This window comes from Fistularia commersonii, chromosome 35, assembly GCF_037954325.1.
Source record: "Fistularia commersonii isolate RoL2024-O1a breed Wild chromosome 35, RoL_Fcom_v1.0, whole genome shotgun sequence".
Classification (NCBI taxonomy): Eukaryota; Metazoa; Chordata; class Actinopteri; order Syngnathiformes; family Fistulariidae; genus Fistularia; species Fistularia commersonii.
The window spans coordinates 8,070,909-8,091,654 of NC_141318.1; positions in this window are offsets into that span (position 1 = coordinate 8,070,909).

Consider the following 20,746-nt stretch of genomic DNA (forward strand, 5'->3'; position numbering starts at 1 on the left):
GGCAGAAACACCCACAGGATAACAACCAGAACACTGGCCTATTCAAATGCTCAACACATGAGGACAAATGACACTACGGGAAAAAAAAAAACAACAAAAGTTTCAGTCCTTTTCAATGACAGGGATTTCTTCATGTAATTGTGTTGCAAATATAAGTCGAAAATCTATCATCCTCATATACGGGAATATCTTTAATTTTCTAATCTCTAGCAGAGTTCAGAGTCTAGATACACAGAACCAAATTCAGCTAGTACTTTAATTGTTTTTTTCCCTCTGCCGCTTTTTCCGTAGTTTCTGACCAACACAACATTACAGTGACCATAATGATAATAAATATGAACAGCAAATGTGGAAAATAATGGTTCCATGGAGACATATCGATTGCAATTCCCAGTATGTATGACATTTTCACTTCCGCTTTAACTGTAAGAATGATGTATTTCCCGTCAAAAGATGTGTCCCTGATTTTTATTTCATTTGTGCAAATTTTAAAAAAATCATCAGTGAATAAGGAACTTATTGAATGATGTCAAGGGGTTTGTTAAAATCATTATTCATGTAAAAAGCATCATGGACATCACTGTTTGAAATAATAACAATGACCCTAAGACCCAGACCATTCTGCCTCTCATGATAGACCTTACACATTTAGGAGCCACAGCTGGCAGCATCATTAAACCACACACACACACACACACACACACACACACACACACACACACATATACACACACAAAATTGCTGCTTACAGACCGCAGGCCTCCGAGAAACATCTACTCTGGGCTGTGGACCACATCATTGTTACTCGTATGAGGGAGAATGGAAAGGTTTAAAAACCTCTGTACAGTAGCACCTATTCATGATTATGCAGGGTGAATATTGCATATCTCATATGAGTTTTTCTCAAGTTGTACAATTTTTCCTGCATAAAACCATAAGACAATGAGAACAAAATAATCTATCAATACTATCCAGGCATTAGTGACGTGCATTTGATCTTGTCCAGCTATGTACGTAATGTATCATTCACATATAACGATATCTCGGTATATGAGCTCATGCAAGGACAGAAGACTTAACATTTCATGAGCAAAACTCAAACCAACACATTATTTGATACGTAGTCTTACACTCAGCACAAAAGACTCAGTGCTGCTGAGACAGCAGGTTGTTCTGTCAAAAGTCAAAACTTTAATTAAAGTTGTTTAGAAAATGTTATATGAGGTAACACTTGACCCGCCAGCTTCCAGTAGTTGTTTGGCACTGCTAAAAAATTGTGCACTTTCTTGTAAACAGGTCACCAAATTCAAGACATGGTTTAGATTTTGATGTATTAACATATTGAATTTCCCAATAGTGTAAATTTTTCCTTTTTCAAAATTAGGAATAGGGAGTAATTTCAAGATAATGCTCCATTTTGCACAAGTATATATTCTTATCTGTCTTGGTCTACACACTGATGATCATCTTAAGTAAGCTTAAGAATATGGATGTTATAAAAATAAAGTAATCAAATACAAGTGACACAAATTGCTGTTTTAATTTAATCCTTTTCCAGTGAAAAAACCTTAATGTGACACTTTGTGTTACAAGCAGCAAAAAACACCCTGAAATTCTGTTTGCCGAATAAACTGAGAAAAATAAGGTAGTTTTAATGTATGAAGTTTGGTTGTTCGGAAAATGACCAGAATACTGAACCGTCGTATAAAACAGAAACTAAACTGTTCGTGTCAAACCATTTTATGTCCATGTCTCGGCTACTATTTACAAAGTTTTGCTGAAAACTTCTTTTAAAAAGTCATGCTATTATTTTTATTTTCCATTTGAAAAGACACCGCGTGTAGTTTTCATAGCGTTCAGAAAATCACCTGTGTCTCCCACACAGACAATTACAACAAATACATAATAATAAGTTCTTTCTCTAGCTAATCATCGGACGCTCTGCCTCATTCTCTCCGTCTATAATTACATCCCACGTACCACATCGGGGGGCAAACTGAAGCGTTGTTGCCGTGCTAAATGAGATTCAAGAGTGAGAGTGAGAAAGACAGACAGCAATTTTGCCCTATGCAATGAATCTGTGTCTCATCGCTGTTGTCTCTCTGTCACTCTGTTTGACAGAATGAGGTTCCTATATGACATCTCGATCAAACGGGCGCAAGCGGTCGGGTCGACACGAACGCCTTTCACAAGACACACATATGCAGGTGTTTTTATTCATCACAGTGCCTAAACACACTTCAAAAATGTTTTTGTTTGCTCTTGAATTAATGTGTCATTTTAATTAGCTGGATTAGCTGGAAGTATTCCTGGCTCATGAAATATGCTGACTAACGAGATGTTAATAAGGCTGACACACACACTGGCACTGCCAGCAGAAGAGAATCGTCCCTATTCATAATGAATGGTGATGTGGCCTTGCCGCCTTATTGATCCGCCTGTGTTGCTGAATTAACACGTACATCTCTTTGTTTCTCCTGAGGCTCCACTCTTCAGTGCTTCTCTGCTTTTTCTTTCTCAGTGTGATTGTGTGTGTGTGTGTGTCTTGCAGCCTGTTTGATTGCACCGCTTACTTCTCTGTGTGTGTGTGTTTGTGCCAAAAGAGGACTTTTTTGTGTTTTTTTTTCTTTGTATGAGCGTATGCAGGTCGTCTGCGGGTTAACTGCAATGATCCAATGATCAGTGCAACCTTTTCTGCCTCTGCGTGCTTGTGCGTGTGTGTGTGTGTGTGTGTGTGTTAGAGAAAGGTGGGGGTCTCAGGAGCTCCTGCGGCGAGATTGCATTGACCGCTGTGTTATTGCTCTTTAATTATCAATTACAGCAGCCCCCCATCATCCTGAGCAGAGTGGGGGGGTGGAGGCGTATGCGGAGGTGATAATGAATACAGAGCTGCCATTAGGACAGTAACCGAGCTCTCCGTCTGGAGCTTGGGAGTTGGCGAGGAGGAGGAGGGAAGCTGGCTGGTGTGCTAATGAAACAGACTGCAGCTCAAGACAAAGGAAAAGCCCCCGGTCCCTCCCTTGCCTTTTTTTTCCCTTTCACATCTCCGTCCCATCTTGATCCCCTCATCATCATCTCTCATGTACTTTCTTGCTCACTTTGCATCCCACGCACCAGACACCCACAGCAGCCAAAGCTACCTTTACGGATTTAAGGTATACACAGATCTGGAACACCCACAATGGGTTCAAGGTCTCACAAAAAGAGTCTGTATTTACCGAGGGGGTCATCTTTGAAGCTGTCAGCTAATCCATTTGGAAGTGTGCCCATTCTTTCGCAGCATATCATTATTCTGAGAATTTCACATCCTTCACATGTCTTGTTTGTGTTCTTCTCCTTTTATTTGTGTTGACATAATTGCGGTATGATGGGAAACGTATTCGGACGCAAACGGGCGAAGAGAGAAAGATTTGGTTTAGAGTTTGATTCGCGTTGTAGCGCTGTGCTGTTATCAAAATAAAAGATTGCTGATTATCTAATAATTTGTATATCTTCTTCTCTTCTGCATGGGGAGGAAAAACACCTGTGTGGAAAGTCAAATTAGGGTTTCAGTGTTACAATTTACAAAAAAAAAAAAAAAGTTGTTCAACACCAAGCGTTTGCGAGATCAAAATATGACGATCAAGAAAAATAATAACGTGGTGATGGAATGGCAAAAAAAAAAAAAAAAAATTCCTCTCAACAATAAAAATAACTGATCATCGGAAGGTAAATAAAAGTTGCAAGCGGTAACATCACTTGCTAATAATAATAGAGGATTTTTGTCAAATCTTTTAAAATCGATTAAAAGGATGTCGCCGATGGTGCAGCGTTCACAAATGTGAAATAGTGACTAATATATCTGAGGCAATTATCAAACTGTGTAATGTTCCCACTGTTTCAGCCCTAGTTTTGAATAAAAGCCATTAATCCATGTCTGACATGTCAACAGGCTTCCAAATTGCTCTTGGCCGATGGTTAAGTTCAGGTGCAGCAGGTAGGTGGGCGTCCTGTGGATCCTTGAGTGAATTAAAGCAGGCTCTTAATGAGACTGGAGCAGAGAGCTACTCAATTCCAAAACACTTTCATCAGTACATTAAGGCTTTTTCAAGTTTTACATATAAGAAAACTGTCAGCGGTAGACGTCTCAATTCCCTTGAATGTGCTCTCTGTTTGACAGATTTTTCATTTTAGAAACAGCTTTCTGAGAGACACGTTGAGTTCCCAGTGCATCAAATGTGCTGAAGATAAATTCAGATTATCACGAATGGATTAATGATACAGAGGCACCACCTCTCAAAAATGTAGCAAATCATAGCCGTCCTAAAGAGAGGCACCGCATGACATTATCTCAGCCGCGCTCACATGTAAATAGCCTGTTTTATTTGCCTGATATGTAAATGCCTTCATGGCAGCAGAGTAACAGTAAGGGGCTTCTCTTTGTCCTTTCGTTGCATGACAGTTGAGAGTGGCGACTAAAATGTGACGGGTAATCACGTCCTATTTTATCTCGCAGTAGATGAAACACATTGAACGTCTCCTGGAGGGTAAATGTGAAAAATAAGCAAAATAACTGCAGCCTCTTCACCGGGGCACAACCGGAAAAAAAATGACTGAATTTTAAAACGGCGATAACGGCTAGATGATAGTACATTTCATGGTACCAGTTTATGCGCTGACACCATCCCGGAGGTAATGAGCAGACACAGAGTAGCACTATAAATGTTTATTTTCACTAACTGCGCAAATTGAAATGTGCTGCCGGAAAGACGAGTGAGGTCCGGCCCGGTGTGTTTTGTCACACCGTTCGGCAAACTGTAGGCCGGACGCTCGACCTGTTGTGCCTCGGCTGTGACGCAGTGTGGCAAATACGAGGCAGGGAAAACCCTGACCTCCAGGCAGGGGAATTCATCTCACTGAATTTTTCCCTTTTGAGAAAGGGAAATACGTAGGGATTTTATAAATCAAAGGTTTTTCCTGGGACATTTTAATTTAAGAAGCTTTAATTCACAGATAGTTTGACAAAGAGCCCCACACCGCTGATGATATGGAATCTTTAGGCAAACAGAATTGAAAAAGTGTAAAGTCTTCAAGGAGAGAGACGGAGTCTAGTCGACATGATAAGATTTGGCGACAATTGACCGTGACCTAGATAACCTTCGCAGACACTTTTGAACAGGGTTCGAGTGTTTCTACTGCTCAGTATGTATTATCTGAATGTATTTCTAGTCTCTTTTGTGTGTATGCCAGTCAGAATAATAGTTCCTTCTGACCAAGTTAGGCACTCGAAGCTTTTAGCTATTCAAGACTCCACTACTACACAAAAAAATAGGTTATGTCCATGACTCTACGTCCATTCAGCTTTTCCAACCAGGCATTCCCACGAGGGATTAATGCACCTCTGGCTTTACAGAGGTCAGTTTCTATTGAGCTGAAAACTCCAGAAGAAGAGAAAGATTATTGAAATCTTGAAATAAAATATAAAGCTGTTGTTTTTTCACTTTTGATAACTAACTAAACAATTCAAAGGGACACTCGAACAAAACAAAAGACGAAAAAAAACACTTACATTTTTTGTTTTTTTTTTCTGCTATAAAAAAAGTACGTTCTGTTTCCAAGGGTGAAGAGAAACATTTCTAAAATGTTTTTACAGTCCGCAAGGACTTGTTCGATGATTGGTTTGGGATTTGGGAGATTGTCTTTTGTCATACATTTCAGATTAACTTCAACAGAAAAGAACGGAAAGGTGTCGTGCAGAACATGATATAAGGTTTTGGATAAGTAACATTCATAGTAACAGTCTGCTTGTACCGAAATTATCTCCCGGACGCCAACTGACAACAGCCCTTAACCATTTCTGGATCCTAGCCATTTATTCTGCGAGCAATGTAAATGTGAAATGGATTATCTTATTTAATGAAACGTTGCTCTGCCGAACCGGCACGACAGTCCGGTGAAATGTGGTGATTTTCAGATTTCCGACAACAGCAAAATTATAGAAAAACTGGAACATTAACATAGCCCCTGGTGCCATTTTCAACTTCCTAATTTAGCTTGTGAAAATAGAAACTCTTCAGGCTATAAGAGTCCACTGGGCTTTCAGTCTATGAGCAGCAGTAGAGGATGAAGCGAAGTTAAAAGTCATGCGCTCTTGTCTAAATGTAGCCCTAAATGATCTAAATGTCCATGCTAAACTCAGAGGGATATTTTAATAACCTTTTCAGTTTCAGTGGAACTTGGAGGGAAATCATTTTGGCAATAAAATAAGGTGCGCAAGGGGTGTTTTGCTCTCTTTGGCGAGCACCTGAAAGCGGCAGCGGGACTCTGCTTCGCTCCTCTGAGATGGCCAGACTCGAAAAAACAAAAACATTGCAGAGAGAATCCAGAGTTCAAATTGCAGAGGAAGGTTGACCGCACAAAGGATGTTTGAGCTGTCCCAGCACCACCTAGATCCCCAGCCAAGGCCGTGGCAGACAGGCGGACAAACAGGCCCGCCAGGGTGAGAGAGGAGAGGACGGGTTGAATCCTGCCCCTGCAAGCAGCTGTACAGAGTGTCTGCATCTCCTGTCCTCATCCTCCATCTCTCTACTATGCTGATTGATTAGCTTTTTACATGTCCTTCACCAATCACCCCCCTCCTTCATCACCGCATCAATCCACCCCCCCGCCCCACCCACCCTGCCCTTCCCTCGCTCCTCCGCCTCCTTCCCTCTCACACAGGCAGACAAAAATACCACCACCACCTCCAACAACCCCCCTCCTTATCTGAGAAAAATAGATGCTCATGCTTGCCAAAGTGCCTGCGGAAAGCCTGGCTGGGGCTTTCACAAAGCTCTATGAGCAGTAATAGGCAGGCAGAGGAGGGGAAAACATGGCCCAATTTGGTCCATGTGTCTTGTTTCAGGAAATTGCATTTTAAAGGGCAGCAGGTCTTCTTGCACTCAAGCAAAGGGTGAGAAACCTTCACCTCCACATTTGGCTGTTTGGGAATATTTTGTGTATATGTGTACATATGAGTTATCATTCCCTGACTTCTTTTCTCTTTTGTCAAGGTTATGACACGACCGTCTTGAAACGTCTGGAACGATAACATCTCCAGACATTTCTCATACCAAATGGATGTCACAGATACTCAGCGTACTCACAAACACACAAACGATTTGGTATCTGCCCATCCATCCCCTTAAGTCACACTGTAAGACAGATTCGTTTCACAGAGCAGTTTTGTTTTTCTCATCGTGGTCGATGCTGCTGCGGTCTTGTTTTTCGGTAACACTGCGTTGTTCCTTTCCACTTAGACCCTTAAGGCAAAGCGACAGAGAAAGAAAAGAAACAGATGAGGGAAAAAATGATTAACATGCATCTAATTGTAATGGAAACACAATCCCCCTTGTGCTATTGTTTTGGCTGTTTGGATGGCACATAAAGACATAATTCCCCTAATGTGAGGTATTTGTAATGCTGCTTTTGTTGGCAGCAGAAAGACTAGAGTCTAGTAGACTACTGTGTGCATGTGTGTGTGTGTGTGTGTGTGTGTATCTCTCGCTGCCTGTGTTTATGTCTGTGCGTGCACGTGTGCTGGTAGGGGATCCCAACCTCCGACTATCCATCACTAGTGGTGATGCCAGGCGAGCTACAGTACACATGATCCTGCAACCTGGCACAGGCATGGTCTTCTGGGATGGCATCAGGGATTGATTGTGTGTGTGTGTGTGTGTGTGTGTGTGTGTGTGTGTGTGTGTGTGTGTGTGTGTGTGTTGATCTGTTTGTCCATCACGTCTTTGTGAGTGTAAACAATATTTTTCTCCCAAGCCACAGTGATGTGCTTTTACAGACCAGTAATTACTCAACTTAAATCCTCATAAAGTCCCTCGTGTTAAAGTATGACATTTTGATGTGCTCACTTATTTTTCTGCCCCCAAAAAAGCTTTCTTGGCAAGTCAAAACCCCAAATTCATGGTGGTTTCCGTCCAAAAAACCTTGATCACAACTTAAGTATATTTGCAACTTTTCTGCGTCCATGTGTTTTCCGTATCAAATGCATAGCTAATGAGTTTCATCGTCAAACCTTAATCGTACTTGTAAATCACAACAAAAGAGTATTGTGTCAAGTCACGCTGTGAATAATGCTTCAGCCATTAATTTTAACTGCCTCTGCCTCTGACTGGATCATTTATACTAGCACTGAGCTCACTCACATTATTCACATATTTTGGCACAGTCCGTCTGCCACTTGGTCCACAGAGTTCAGGAAATGTCAGGGTTACGCCTGAAAACCTTTTATCATTCAGCCATTCATCAGCCAAACAGCTCTTAGGCTGTTGGCTGTTTGTTTCCATTAGCTTGGCTTTTGTCTTCTGTTAGAAACTGTAAAATAATAAAGAAGCATTTAGAGACCCGGCTGACCGTGAGACTAACCAATAAACATGGACATTCACAAAGCCTCTGTCAGACAGGGATCAAAAGTCTTTTTTTTCCAGAGAATTTAAGGCAAGACTAAATTGTCCTGATACAAAGTAAAATAAAATTAAATAAAGGTTACGCGCAAGGGTGAAAGAAAATTTGAAATGTCAATGGGGTGACTTACCTTGTGCAACGGTTTGTGTAAATAACTTAACAGATTTAATGTCTGATGCATTGGTTGGTTTTCTCCAGCTTAAATACTTGGTCTTAGTTTAACTCCTCATTTATGCTCTCAAAATATGCAGCTAGTGTGTTTCTATTGCACCCCTGGCCTATCTAAGTGACATAACAGTGTAATTTATATATATGTATACATATATATACAGCCATATAAAAGATGTATCTACTCCATTTTGCTGCTTATTCGTTTCTTCTCTTTCCCAATCAGCATTCGAAACAAACAAAATAAAGTTTTGGATTAAAACGTGTCGATCAGACGCCAAAGAATATCCTGCTCTATTTGGCAAAAAGCAATACCTTTGGTTTCATGAATTTAAAAGGATTTTGGAGAAAAAGGCAAAAGGCGAAAGTGCATTTTTTTTCCCGACCACAGTTTAACCATTTTCTCGCAGAGCATCAACTTGACTGTTTAAGTGTTCTTTTATATTTGTGTATTAACTACCCTGGCTCACATTGGAAAAATTGTTGCAGTTGATATCCAACTGATCGCACTGCAGCCAAAGCCCTCGTGTAAGTCAGGCTGAAGACATCCAAGCCAGACATATATCTTTTTTTTTTTCCATATTAGATCACTGACTATGTCCATGACAAGATAACAATGAAAACACAGTTTTCCAGAAAACATTTTCAGTGGTCGGGGGAAAGAACTAACTGCCAGAGTGTTATTTCAGCACCTTCCACTTGACCGATAAAATCACATCAACAGATCCATTTGAAGAAAGAAGAAATAATGACAGTTGTTACCACCGTTACAGCAATCCATTGACCATTTTTTGAACAATGTAACCAGATGGGTTGTTCCAACATGAAGTAGGCCGCCTGGTCGTTTTTTTTTCCCCCTAAAATTTATTTCCGACATTGTCGATCGTCCACCACAAACCCGGCGGTCCAATACGACATTCGCCACGACTGACATGTAGACCTTTTGAATTTGCATGCAGATGTTATCAGTCTTTAACAAACGTAACGCTGGAAAATGTGTGTGTATATTGCAGTTACCGCATCAACATCATGCCATAAGTGCCAGCAGTGAGGAATTCATTTACTTCACCACAGTACCAGCCACAGTACCTCCCATCCCCCAGTCAAAACAGAGCAATATTCAGGCTCATGCACAACCTTGTTTACGTCTGTGCTTTATTCTTCTTGCCTGATTCGTACATGCACGGTAAAGACAAAAGCTCACTAATGCAGGAACGCAGACTACAAAATGGCAAAAGAACCTTTCTAATAAAGAGCTCGCTTACCACCTTTTGTTACAAATTCTTCTACATGTCTGAGGGGAAAGGAGCTTTAATGGAACATAAGCTTCATGTTGTGGTGAATGAAAGGAGGCTGACGGTTCACAAGATGCTCATCTGTGTAATAGTCTTGTTTCGATTGATGTCAGCGGATTTTGAAGCAGCGTGGACAAGTGTTATTCTGAAAGCTGAAAAGGGGAGATATCGGATTTTATTTGATCAAAATCTGTCAAATGCCCGATTTTTTGATTTTTTTTTTTTTTGTTGATTCTTTTTTTTTTTACCTCTGGTTGTCTCATCTCTGCCTTCAATTCCACCTCTTCCCCAAAGGAAATTAACTGATGGATTCCATCTGACAGACAGCTGTTCCTCCCACAATAGTTCTTTTTTCATAACCTGCACCTCCCCACGACAGAGGCACACACACACACACACACACACACACACACACACACACAGACATAAATCTGCAATCAACTGGGACTATAAATAGCCATGGCACACTTCACTACTGCTGAGGCCCCCCTGCCCTTCCCAAAGAACCGTTGACATGCAGTCAGACGCTTTTCAGCTCCCATCCACAGCCATCTATCTATCTATCAGTCCCTATTTCCTTTTTTCCTTTCCTTAATCCTGCCGGCTTTTTAACTTTTTTTTGCAGGCAAACACATTAACCGAGGCTAATTAAGGTAATTTGTTCTTTACATACCTGCACATTATTTGTAATAGCATTCAGGTAATTACATTCTGAACCTACAGCCATATTAGCCATTCTGTCTGAATCACTGCACTTAAACCCTTGCGGAGAGCCACTAACACCACGCCAGGCATATTGTGCAAATCACCAAATCGCCTCATTACTCAGCATGCTTAATGAGATGTGTTATTTAAGGAGATACTGTATACTGTGGCGGGGGGGGGGCATCTCTCCTATGGCGCCAATACACATCACACACACACACACACACACACACACATTTTCATCATTATTTACCTCACATGTAGTTGTGCACTAATTAGACAGTGAAAGTGAGAAAAACAAAAGATAATCGCTTAAAGTTTGAACAAATGAATGTTTCAGTCTTAAGGAACTTGAATTATTTACCATGTACACAAAGAGAAACAATAAAATCCTTGCATGATTTTCAGTTCACATTTCAAAGGCTTCTGTCATGCATTATACAACATTTGCCAATAATCAGTTTACCAACCAACCAACCCTGATGTCTTGAATGGTTTTGAAAAATGAGGAGCAAGAAATGTGTGTGTGTGTGTGTGTGTGTGTGTGTGTGTGAGTGTGTGTGTTGATAGACCTACTTGGTGGTTAATAGTTTACTACAGGCAGACACTCTATATATAGTTGACTGTGAACATTTGTCCAACTATGCTAAAAATAATAAACACACTCAACTGGATGACAGAAAAAAATATTTAAATGTTAAAATCAGTTATGACAATCTTTGTTGTATTATATATAATATTTAAAATTATTCACGTTAAGACTCTTATTAGTGGACATGCTTTTTAATGCTGTCATTTGTTTTCCATTGTTTTTAGAGGATAATTAAAAGATAGAGAAGAGAGTCTTCATACATTAAGCACGCAACATTTTGAATTATTATATTCCAACAACTAAATGTCGAAATATAACTGATCTGACAGAATATAAATTAAGGTTAATCAATAAAACCAAGATTCATCATTTCAGGAGCTCATTATATCCAAAAATAATCATGTAATGATTGTATTTAATGTATGTATTTGAGATAAAGTACACATTTTCCAGATACTCCAGATATTCCAGATACCAAATCCAAAAAGTCTTTCCAAAGCTTTATCCAATTACTATAAGCGGCAGAAAACAAACAAAAAAATAAAAAGAAACAAAATAGCAATAATCAATTTCTCATTATTAAACATGAAAGAATAGAAGGTAATAATTGGAAAGGCAATTTAGAAAAAAATTGAACTAATTACCATTAAATAAGAAAATAAACATAACGGAAGCCAGCAGGTAGATTTTGGTCACATTCTGTGTGTGTGTGTGTGTGTGTGTGTGTGTGTGTGTGTGTGGGTGCGTGTAATTTTGTGGGGGTGGGTGGGTGTTTTTCTGAATGCATGTGTGTGTGTGTGTGTGTGTGTGTGTGTGTGTGTGTGTGTGTGTGTGTGTGTGTGTGTGTGTGTGTGTGTGTGTTTACTGCACTGCTACCAGACCCCTGACCTTTCCATGTCCTGATAGTGTCCCTGGGGAGAGGGGGTGGAGGAAGGGGGGTTGCATTTGAGAAGGGGGCAAGCAAAGCAGGAGGCCTTTGTTTTTTACTACAGGCCTTTATATCACTGCAGCCCAAGCTTTGATGAGGCAAACAAGCTGTTTTTCTGACCACAGTTTGAAGATGTACAACCATGACCGTACTCGGGAGGAAGCCAAGGAATTATGGTAGAGCTTAATGAGATGTTGAGTCTCACAGTTCCTTCGTTTGTTCCTTTTTTGCAATCACTTTGGAATCTGTAAGTACGAACAATAAAGAAAGGCTGCTTTCTGGAATTTTGACAGATACCTGCATCCGTCAATAGAAAGAAAAAGCATCCTGCACAGTCAGCTGTTAAAAAAGTCGAGTATGTTGTCGGAAGATTTAACTGTCCAGGGCAAAGGCGAATGTAAACTGTACATCTCGAACACAATAAGTGCTTGTGTTACCAGGCTGCACAATGTGTTAATGGCGAAGCTGCGAATCACATCTCTGCCCCCCCTCCCTTTGCAACTTCCATCACACTGCCACCATTTACTCATCCATCTTCGTCGCCTCTCCTCTCAATTTTCCATCAGTCCACCCGTGCCAATTTGGTCCTCAGCATTTTTTTCTTCTCCTCTGCACAACGCTGTGCTTTTGTCCTCCATCGTAACCTATCTCACTTCTTCTTCACTCTCCTCACCTCCCTCTCACACACCTCCCTCTCTCCGCTCCAAAGTGTCTGAGCGCAAAATTGAATCTGAGAGGTCACTGGATGACAACAGCATCTGTGTAAGTTGTAAATGGGATTTGAATTCATCATGAAGCTGGAATCTATATTTATGATTTTTTTGTGTATTTGAATTCTATGTTGTTGGTTGAAACAAGGATATAAAAAAAAAAAATCACATTTAGAGTTTACCATCCATCTCCCCTTAAACATAATATGCCTGAACCACCTCTGTTGTTGCCTCTCTCTGCACACATACCCCAAATACACACCCCCACACTAAACATACTTCTAATGCTGCAATTCAGCCGTTTCTCTCGAGTACCAGTGTAATCCGTAGCTTCCAGTCTCAGAATTAAAAGGCATTAATTATGACTGTAGGATACAGAACCCTGGCCTCTACCTACCATGTTCACAGCATTTCTAGACACACACACACATACACAAACATATCAACTAACAACTCCTTTTCAGTTCTCACACACACACACAGCATAAATCCTCTTGGTCCCCAGGCTCTCTTTGCCACTCATTAACCCTGTCACGTTTATGGTATGAATTAAATGATTCAAGTGATGCATCCTTATGCACCAGGAGCAAAATCTAGACTTGTCCTACCAACACCATCACCACCGCCACCAAAAAGGCCAGGGGGACCGCCTCAGGCAATGAACTGCACCCTCATTATTACTAACAGGATGGTCGCTGGATGGCCTACTGTCGCTTCGATTTAAAAATGTCAGTGTGTGTCTGTGTTACGGTAAGTTCATGAAGTATTGGGTGTAGGCGGGTTGAAAGGAGGCGGGTCACCGGTGACTTATCTTTCGGAGTAGCTGTCGGTGTAATTCAAAGCTACCGGGAAAACATCTGTGAGAGAATTTGGCTGCGAAGATGATAGATGGGCAAGACTGTCTTTTTACCACACCTGCATGAGCAACGGTAGAACGAGGCCTACGTTACACGTCATGTTTGAAACAACTTCTAGGGAAAACCGCAAGGAGGAGCGCGGGCTAATCCCTTTTGAACAGTACAAATATAATATGTCAGGTTTTGCCAAGCAAAACTGCGCAGGGGGCTTCGATGACTAAATAGAAGAAGTACTTTGAGAAGAGCCTTATTTAATGAACAGTTCCACAAACCAAAGTATTCAAGTAACAAGAGCTTCTATTTAAGGTTTTGATCAATAATGGTACATCCGACTCGAACATTCCTGGTTTGATTCCCAGCTCCTCCTGGTGTTGTTAAGCAAGACACTGAATCCCTGATGCCGCTTCACGGCACGTCTACTGCTCATGGTTCATCCACGATAGGTTAATTGCAGGGAATGAATTTCTTCAGGCAGATTAATCAAGGATGAATTATAAAATTATCATAGATTTACTTGATCTTCATTCAGAGTGTTTTAGTGCAGGGTTACTGAGCATGCAGGCCATGAAAGGGATTATGCTTTTTATCTTGGAACATGGGAGAGGATTTTCACACAAAAACTTTTGGCACAATCAACTCATTATTGTTTTGCTAATATAAAAAAAAGTTTCATAAACATACTGCATTCACAAATTTACATCAAGGAGTCAAAAGAAAAGTTAAGAATTTGCCTATTTAATAAAAATGCTGTCAGAATTCCACATCATTCAGGTTATCGGATTATACATTTTTGGATTCTGTTTGTTGCAAATTAATACATGAACCAGTGTTCTCCTGAACAGTCAGATTAAGGCATTTAAGATAAGATAAGATAAGATAAGATAAGATAAGATAAGATAAGATAAGATAAGATAAGATAAGATAAGATAAGATAAGATAAGATAAACTTTATTGATCCTTATAGGGGAAATTCCTCTTGTCACAGTTATACAGTTATAATGTCAAAAAATGTAAACAGTTTTTTAAACAGTTTAAACGGTTATGCCCTTCAAGAACTTTCAGTTTTTACAAAAAAAAATATACATTTATATTGCACTGACTGGTCTGATTGGTCTGAAATGAACTTGAATAATTTGTCAATAAGAAATGCTATGATGCATTTTTGTTCTTAGTTACTGTTTCCTATCCAGCATGTAAATCCTCCAAATTTGATTGCCATTCTTGTAAAATTAAAATTGAAGATCTATAAATGAAGAAAAAAAAAACAACAAAATGACAGGAGGGGCGCTAGAGCTGTGAATAGACCACATGATTTTAATACTAACAATGAGCTGAGAATCACAACTTGCATCATCACCTTTTAATTCTGTCAAGAAATGTTCCTGTAAAACTGAAAATGTAACACTATGTGTATGAACATATGTCATGCTTTGTCAGAACTGTCAACTGCTAAATTGGTATGTAGTGGGATTCTTTTTTAACATTTATTTTCAAGGAGGCCATGTGTCTGCAATCTGTGGTGACTTTGGTGTTGGCCGTTGCAAATTTGTTGTTTGTTGTGTCAGTTCCACAGCTTTTATATTTTTGTTCTTTTATTCTGTTTCCTCTGCGGTCAAACTGCCAAGAAGCCCTTTATGTGGGAACAGATTTCTGAAAAATCTTTTGTCATGAAAAATGTGAAATACCAAGAATGTTGAATTGAAAATTGCATAAGATATTGAATTACAAGCCTAAACCTGCAAAGTCAATTTACATTTTGGTAATAATCCATTCATCCATCCGTCATCTGCCGCTTATCCTGCACGCAGGGTTTCAGGGATGCTGCAGCCTATCCCAGCTGCCATCAGGCGAGAGTTGGGGTACATCCTGGACTGGTTGCCACTCAATTGCAGGGCCACATAGAAACACAGACAACATTCACTCATTTGGGGCAATTTTCCCAATTTTTTCCAATTAACCTGCTGCATGTTTTTGAAATGTGGGAGGAAACCCACGCAGACATGGGGAGAACATGCAAACTCCACATAGAAAGGTCCCCTTGTCAGAATCGAACCAGGGTCCTTCGTGCTGTGAAGCCGAAGTGCTAAGCACTGTGCCACCGTGCCGCCCTTTTTTGATAATATCTGAATAATTTTCTTTACTAGCCATAGACATTTATATGCTTTATGAATATGCTTGATATTCTGTTTTTTGTCTTAATTTAATCAACGACATCTGCAGATAGCAATTGGCCATTTAGCTAGACCTGCCACAGTGACGTAAATTACTATACCCTTTTTTCTCATGAAATGTAATGCGGATTACTGGATGAATGCGTATATGGAATTTTATGCTCTGATTTTTTTTTTTATTGGGACTGTAGAATAAACAGTGTTTTTATACAGTAATACGGGACTTTCATGTCCACGCTGTGGAATTTTAATCATTTTATCATTATCAGCCTCGACCAAATAAAAATAAAACAGCCCTTCATATTAATACACACTTCAAGTGTATGAATAGTGGTTCCATGTAGCTGTATGTGTAGCCAAACGTGACCCTCTTCCTCCTTGAAACAGCGGCTGACACTTGTTCAGGAAATACATTCATAAATCGCACTGTCGCACTAAAGCAATGGTGAGAGGTTTTGTGCATGTGATCACGTGCGTGTGTGTGAGTGTGCGTGTGTGTGTATCGGCTGCCAACAGTCCAATAAGGCTTATCAGCTAGATTGTTCTGTCATGCTGCTGTCTGTTTATGACTAAAAGCTAACATATACACCTACTCGATTTCTCCCGGATAACACCCCATCGTGTGTGTGCATGTGTGTGTGTTTGTGTGTGCATGTGCCGTTAACCTGTGTCCCCCCCCCATTATACCTCATATCCGTGTTGCTATGGACATTATGAGAGTGGGGAGATAAAGCCGTAGGAGGGATTTGCATGTTAAAGCCCCCTTCTTTCTCCCATTCCCTTTTTTGTCCTGAAAGAAGTGTCTTACTGCGAACAAACACGCACAATATCCACCTCTTTACAAGGCTTGAATGCATAATCGTGCTCTTTTGGAGCAAAGGAAACCTGTGGCCTGAGTGCATGGAGCACCAGTTGGAAACAAATCACTAAATGCCTCCAGGTCAAGGTTGAAATAAGAGAATGAGAGCAGAGGGCAGACACTTGAGAAGGGGAATTTCTGAAGAATGAGGACCATCGATATTATTCAAGGACCATAAAAAAACAGTATTCGTTATCAATTTATCTCCCCATACACAAATTTATATCATAACTTGTACTGAGGTCTCTGCTAAATCTGCCAAACTTGCTCTACTTGGAGTTCATGTAACCACATAACGGCAATTTCTAAGCTTTATTTTGAGGCTAAAATAACAGCTTGTCTGTGATATATGGCAGCTTGGTGTGGTTAGTTTGGTAAAGATGGTTGGGATTACCCAGGAATTTTTGAGGTTTGTGGTGAAATGAATCGCCTCACCAACTGAAGAGTGTTGGCCCATTATCTGGTGTTCATGGTTGACATTATTTATCTCTTACAATAGACTTGTGTTTTTCAGACAGAATACGGTTGTGTTTTTTTCCCTACCTTAATCAAGTTGCAGGGCCAGACTGTAAAATAAGGTCAGACTGGAATTTCCACAGTGGAAAATGTTCATACCAAAGAACTTGATCTAAATTTTGAAAGGGAAATCTCTCTCTCTTTCTCTTTTTCCTTCTCTTGCTCTCTCATGCTCTCTCTCTCTCAAAAAAAAACAAGGTGGAAATTTCTGCAGCAGAACAGCTGTTACTAGTGTGTGTGTGTGTGTGTGTGTGTGTGTGTGTGTGTGTGTGTGTGAGGGTGTTTACTGTGCTGGCTTCAGGACAGCCACTCAGTTTTGGTTTACTAAACTCAGACTGTGTTGAAGTTTGCACCTTATATCTGCATGCATGTCAGACTGTCACATGTCACAATATAACAATAAGGAAATGTAATATTTCATGCTGGAATGACTGATTCTTTACTGTTCCAGTGCTGGGAGTTGTAGTAATACAGTTATTCTTTTTTAATGATATTTTCCTAAATGGAGATTTACAGTCTTGATGTGTATGACGCGTGCGTGTGTGCACTCCTACATGTGTGTGTGCACACGTATGCGTTTGATCGTCTGCATGTGACTGCCTGCCTCTATGTTTACTTTATGCAACAACATTTGGCAGCTCTTTCTACCAAAGCTCTCCTCCCAACTTTAATTAAGTACGTGCACATACAGTCGTGGCAACAGACACTCACATGCAACTACAAACACAAACTCACACAGCCCTCCAGAGGCTTCCGGGGGAGGAGAAGGAATATGCATAGAAAAACAAAAATATTTCTTTGACGAAATAGGGGGAACCTGCTTCCAGTAAAAGAAAAGGGTTGATATAGCTTCTATGTAAGTTTGTGTGTGTGTGTGTGTGTGTGTGTGTGTGTGCATGCGTGCATGCGTGCGTGCGTGCATGCGTGCACGTGTGTGTGTGTGTGTGTGTGTGTATGTGTGTGTGTGTGTGTGTGTGTGTGTGTGTGTGTGACCTGGAGGATGTGGTGACTCACTGCTCCTCTGAGTCATCACTAACAATAATGAGGGGGGGAATTAAGTTAGAGGAGGAAGAAATGTGAATCTAAGAAGAGGGAGGGTGTTAAAAACAGCTCCTATCAGTGTTGTTTCAGAAAACTAAAAAGTGTGTGGGCCAATTGTGCACATGATTCCACACTGGCAACATTGTGGAGGATGTGTTTATGTATCAGTCAGGGGTGCCCCAATGAGTGTTCACAGTTATTAGAGCCATAGTGAAGAATGTCTTGGGTCTTCATGTCACACAGGCTCGTGTTTAAGTTAAACATGTGTGTTGTGGGTCGGAGGAAGGGCCCACATGCAGACACAGGACTCAAAAGAGACAGGGTTTGAAACAGCAAGTTTACTTTGACCAGGTGAGCAGGTACAAGCAGTGGGGGATGCAGGGCAGATACAGACAACTCGGCGGAAGGCCCTAGCACAATGGTCCCCAACCTTTTTATCACCGTGGTTACCAACATAACATGAATCCACTGTGTACTCGTACGCAACTTCATTAGCACCTTCCTTGTAACTTTGCGCCGACAACATAACATGACCATAATGAAGGCGTCATTGCCTCATTGCCGCATGTTATGCAGAGCGGCTCGATCTGTGGGAATCACCTGTTATGATAAATCCACATTTCAAGTACAACTCCTAGTATTGTCTGTTAAAACCTTTTCTTTTTCTTGGAAGTTGTAGGTTCTTCTTCTGTCTTTTCACTAAACCTTTTCCCCTTCGAAAAGAAACTTCCCATCTGACATCTGTTTTTTACTCATTTTGCTAGCTCGTGGGTTACATTTTGGCACTCAAGTGACCGAGATGTAACCGAGAGATTCCGGTCATTTTTCAAAAGAAAGATTGTTCAGACTCAGATAATAAATCCAATGGAAATAGTTGATTATTTCTTGGGCGGTCCGGGACCAATTGATCCACGGACCAGTACCGTTCCGCGACCCGGGGGTTGGGGACCACTGCCCTAGCATACACCAACAGGAGAGGATAGGCGACCAGACGGAAGGTCCTAGCATACGCTAACAAGGGAGAGGCCCGGACAGGTGGCAAGGCGGAGGGCGCTGGCGTGCACCGACAAGGGAAATAACGAATGGCGATGGCATTGGAGACAGAAAAATAGCGAATAGTGAGAGACGGTGCGTTAAACGGAGGGGACATTGCAAAAGATTCGAACCCCTAGCTTTTACACCCTCACTGATTGCTGGTAACCAGGGCCAGCAATCTGAGCCCAACCCTGACAACATGAGCCAGACTCAAGAGATTAAGAGGACTATATGCACTATATGTTGGTGCTTAGGTCAGTAAAGTTAGATTTGGGTTTCTGTGCCCCTTCAAAACCTTCACAGCTGTCCTGTGGCTCCTGTCATTTCAAATATCCAAGTTTCAAGCAATGAATTGATTATTGCAACATAAAAGTCCTCACATGTGTATCTGAGGGCAAAGAGGGTACTTTTTTCCAGACCATGTCTCCACAGCCTTGGCAAAAAATGATTAAAAATATGCATGACACCAGAAAGCCTCATTCAGGGCTGTCTTTGCAACCTTTGACACTGAGTGAAGATGACCCTCATAGGAAAGTGTGGGAAGAGGTTGTGTGTTGTTCCGTAGCAGACGTGTGGATTTCAGCCAGACATCCAATCAACCCGTTAGTCTTTACTCCTGAGCTATTTCCTCTTGTAAAACTGAAAATTACTGTTTGGAAAAATATTACTTCTCCTCTGTTTTTTTTTGTTACATTCTGCTCCTTAATGGTGCAGGGGTTAAAATGGATTTAGTCAAGACCCTACAATGTTTTTTTTTTTTGTAAATGTTTTCAATATATATTTTTCTGAGAGAAAAGTTGTGGCTGTTATAATTCCATGATTTTATTTTTAGTTTTTGAGTTAGTCCTGGTCTTTCTTTTTCCTGGTTTTTCCCCCATGTGTAATCTTGTGGCGTATATTCCCATGTGTTTTGTTTTGTTTTGTTTTGTTGTTCTTGTTATATTTTGATAAGTCTCTTAGATGATACAGTCTGTTTCAATTCACATATTCACTTGTCTCTTGTCTGTTGCTCAGCCTTCCAAGTCATTTGGTTCTCTCAGCTTCTACTTAGCCCTGTGTCTTTCCACCTGGTTCTGGATATCATTAGTTCAGTTGCATTTTAGTTTTCCACTTCTTTCAGGCAGAGATTTCACAATAAAACAGGTAAATTAAAAAAAAATCAAACATATTATGAGCGAAGCCTGTATTGATAACATACATAAAATGTTTGTGTTCTTGCTTTTATCAAATTGAATCCGGTGAGTTTGGTTTCACATTGCATTTTTGCAACTGCAAAGAAAAAAAGAAAAGGATCCACGTCCCATTTCCTTCACCTGTGCTGAGGTCACAGACAAAGGTAGACTTTAACATCACTTTCTTGTCCCTTTCTTGTCTTGTCATGGCATGTCCTTTCCATTTGAGTGTAAAGAAACAACTCTGTTTGGGAACCAAGA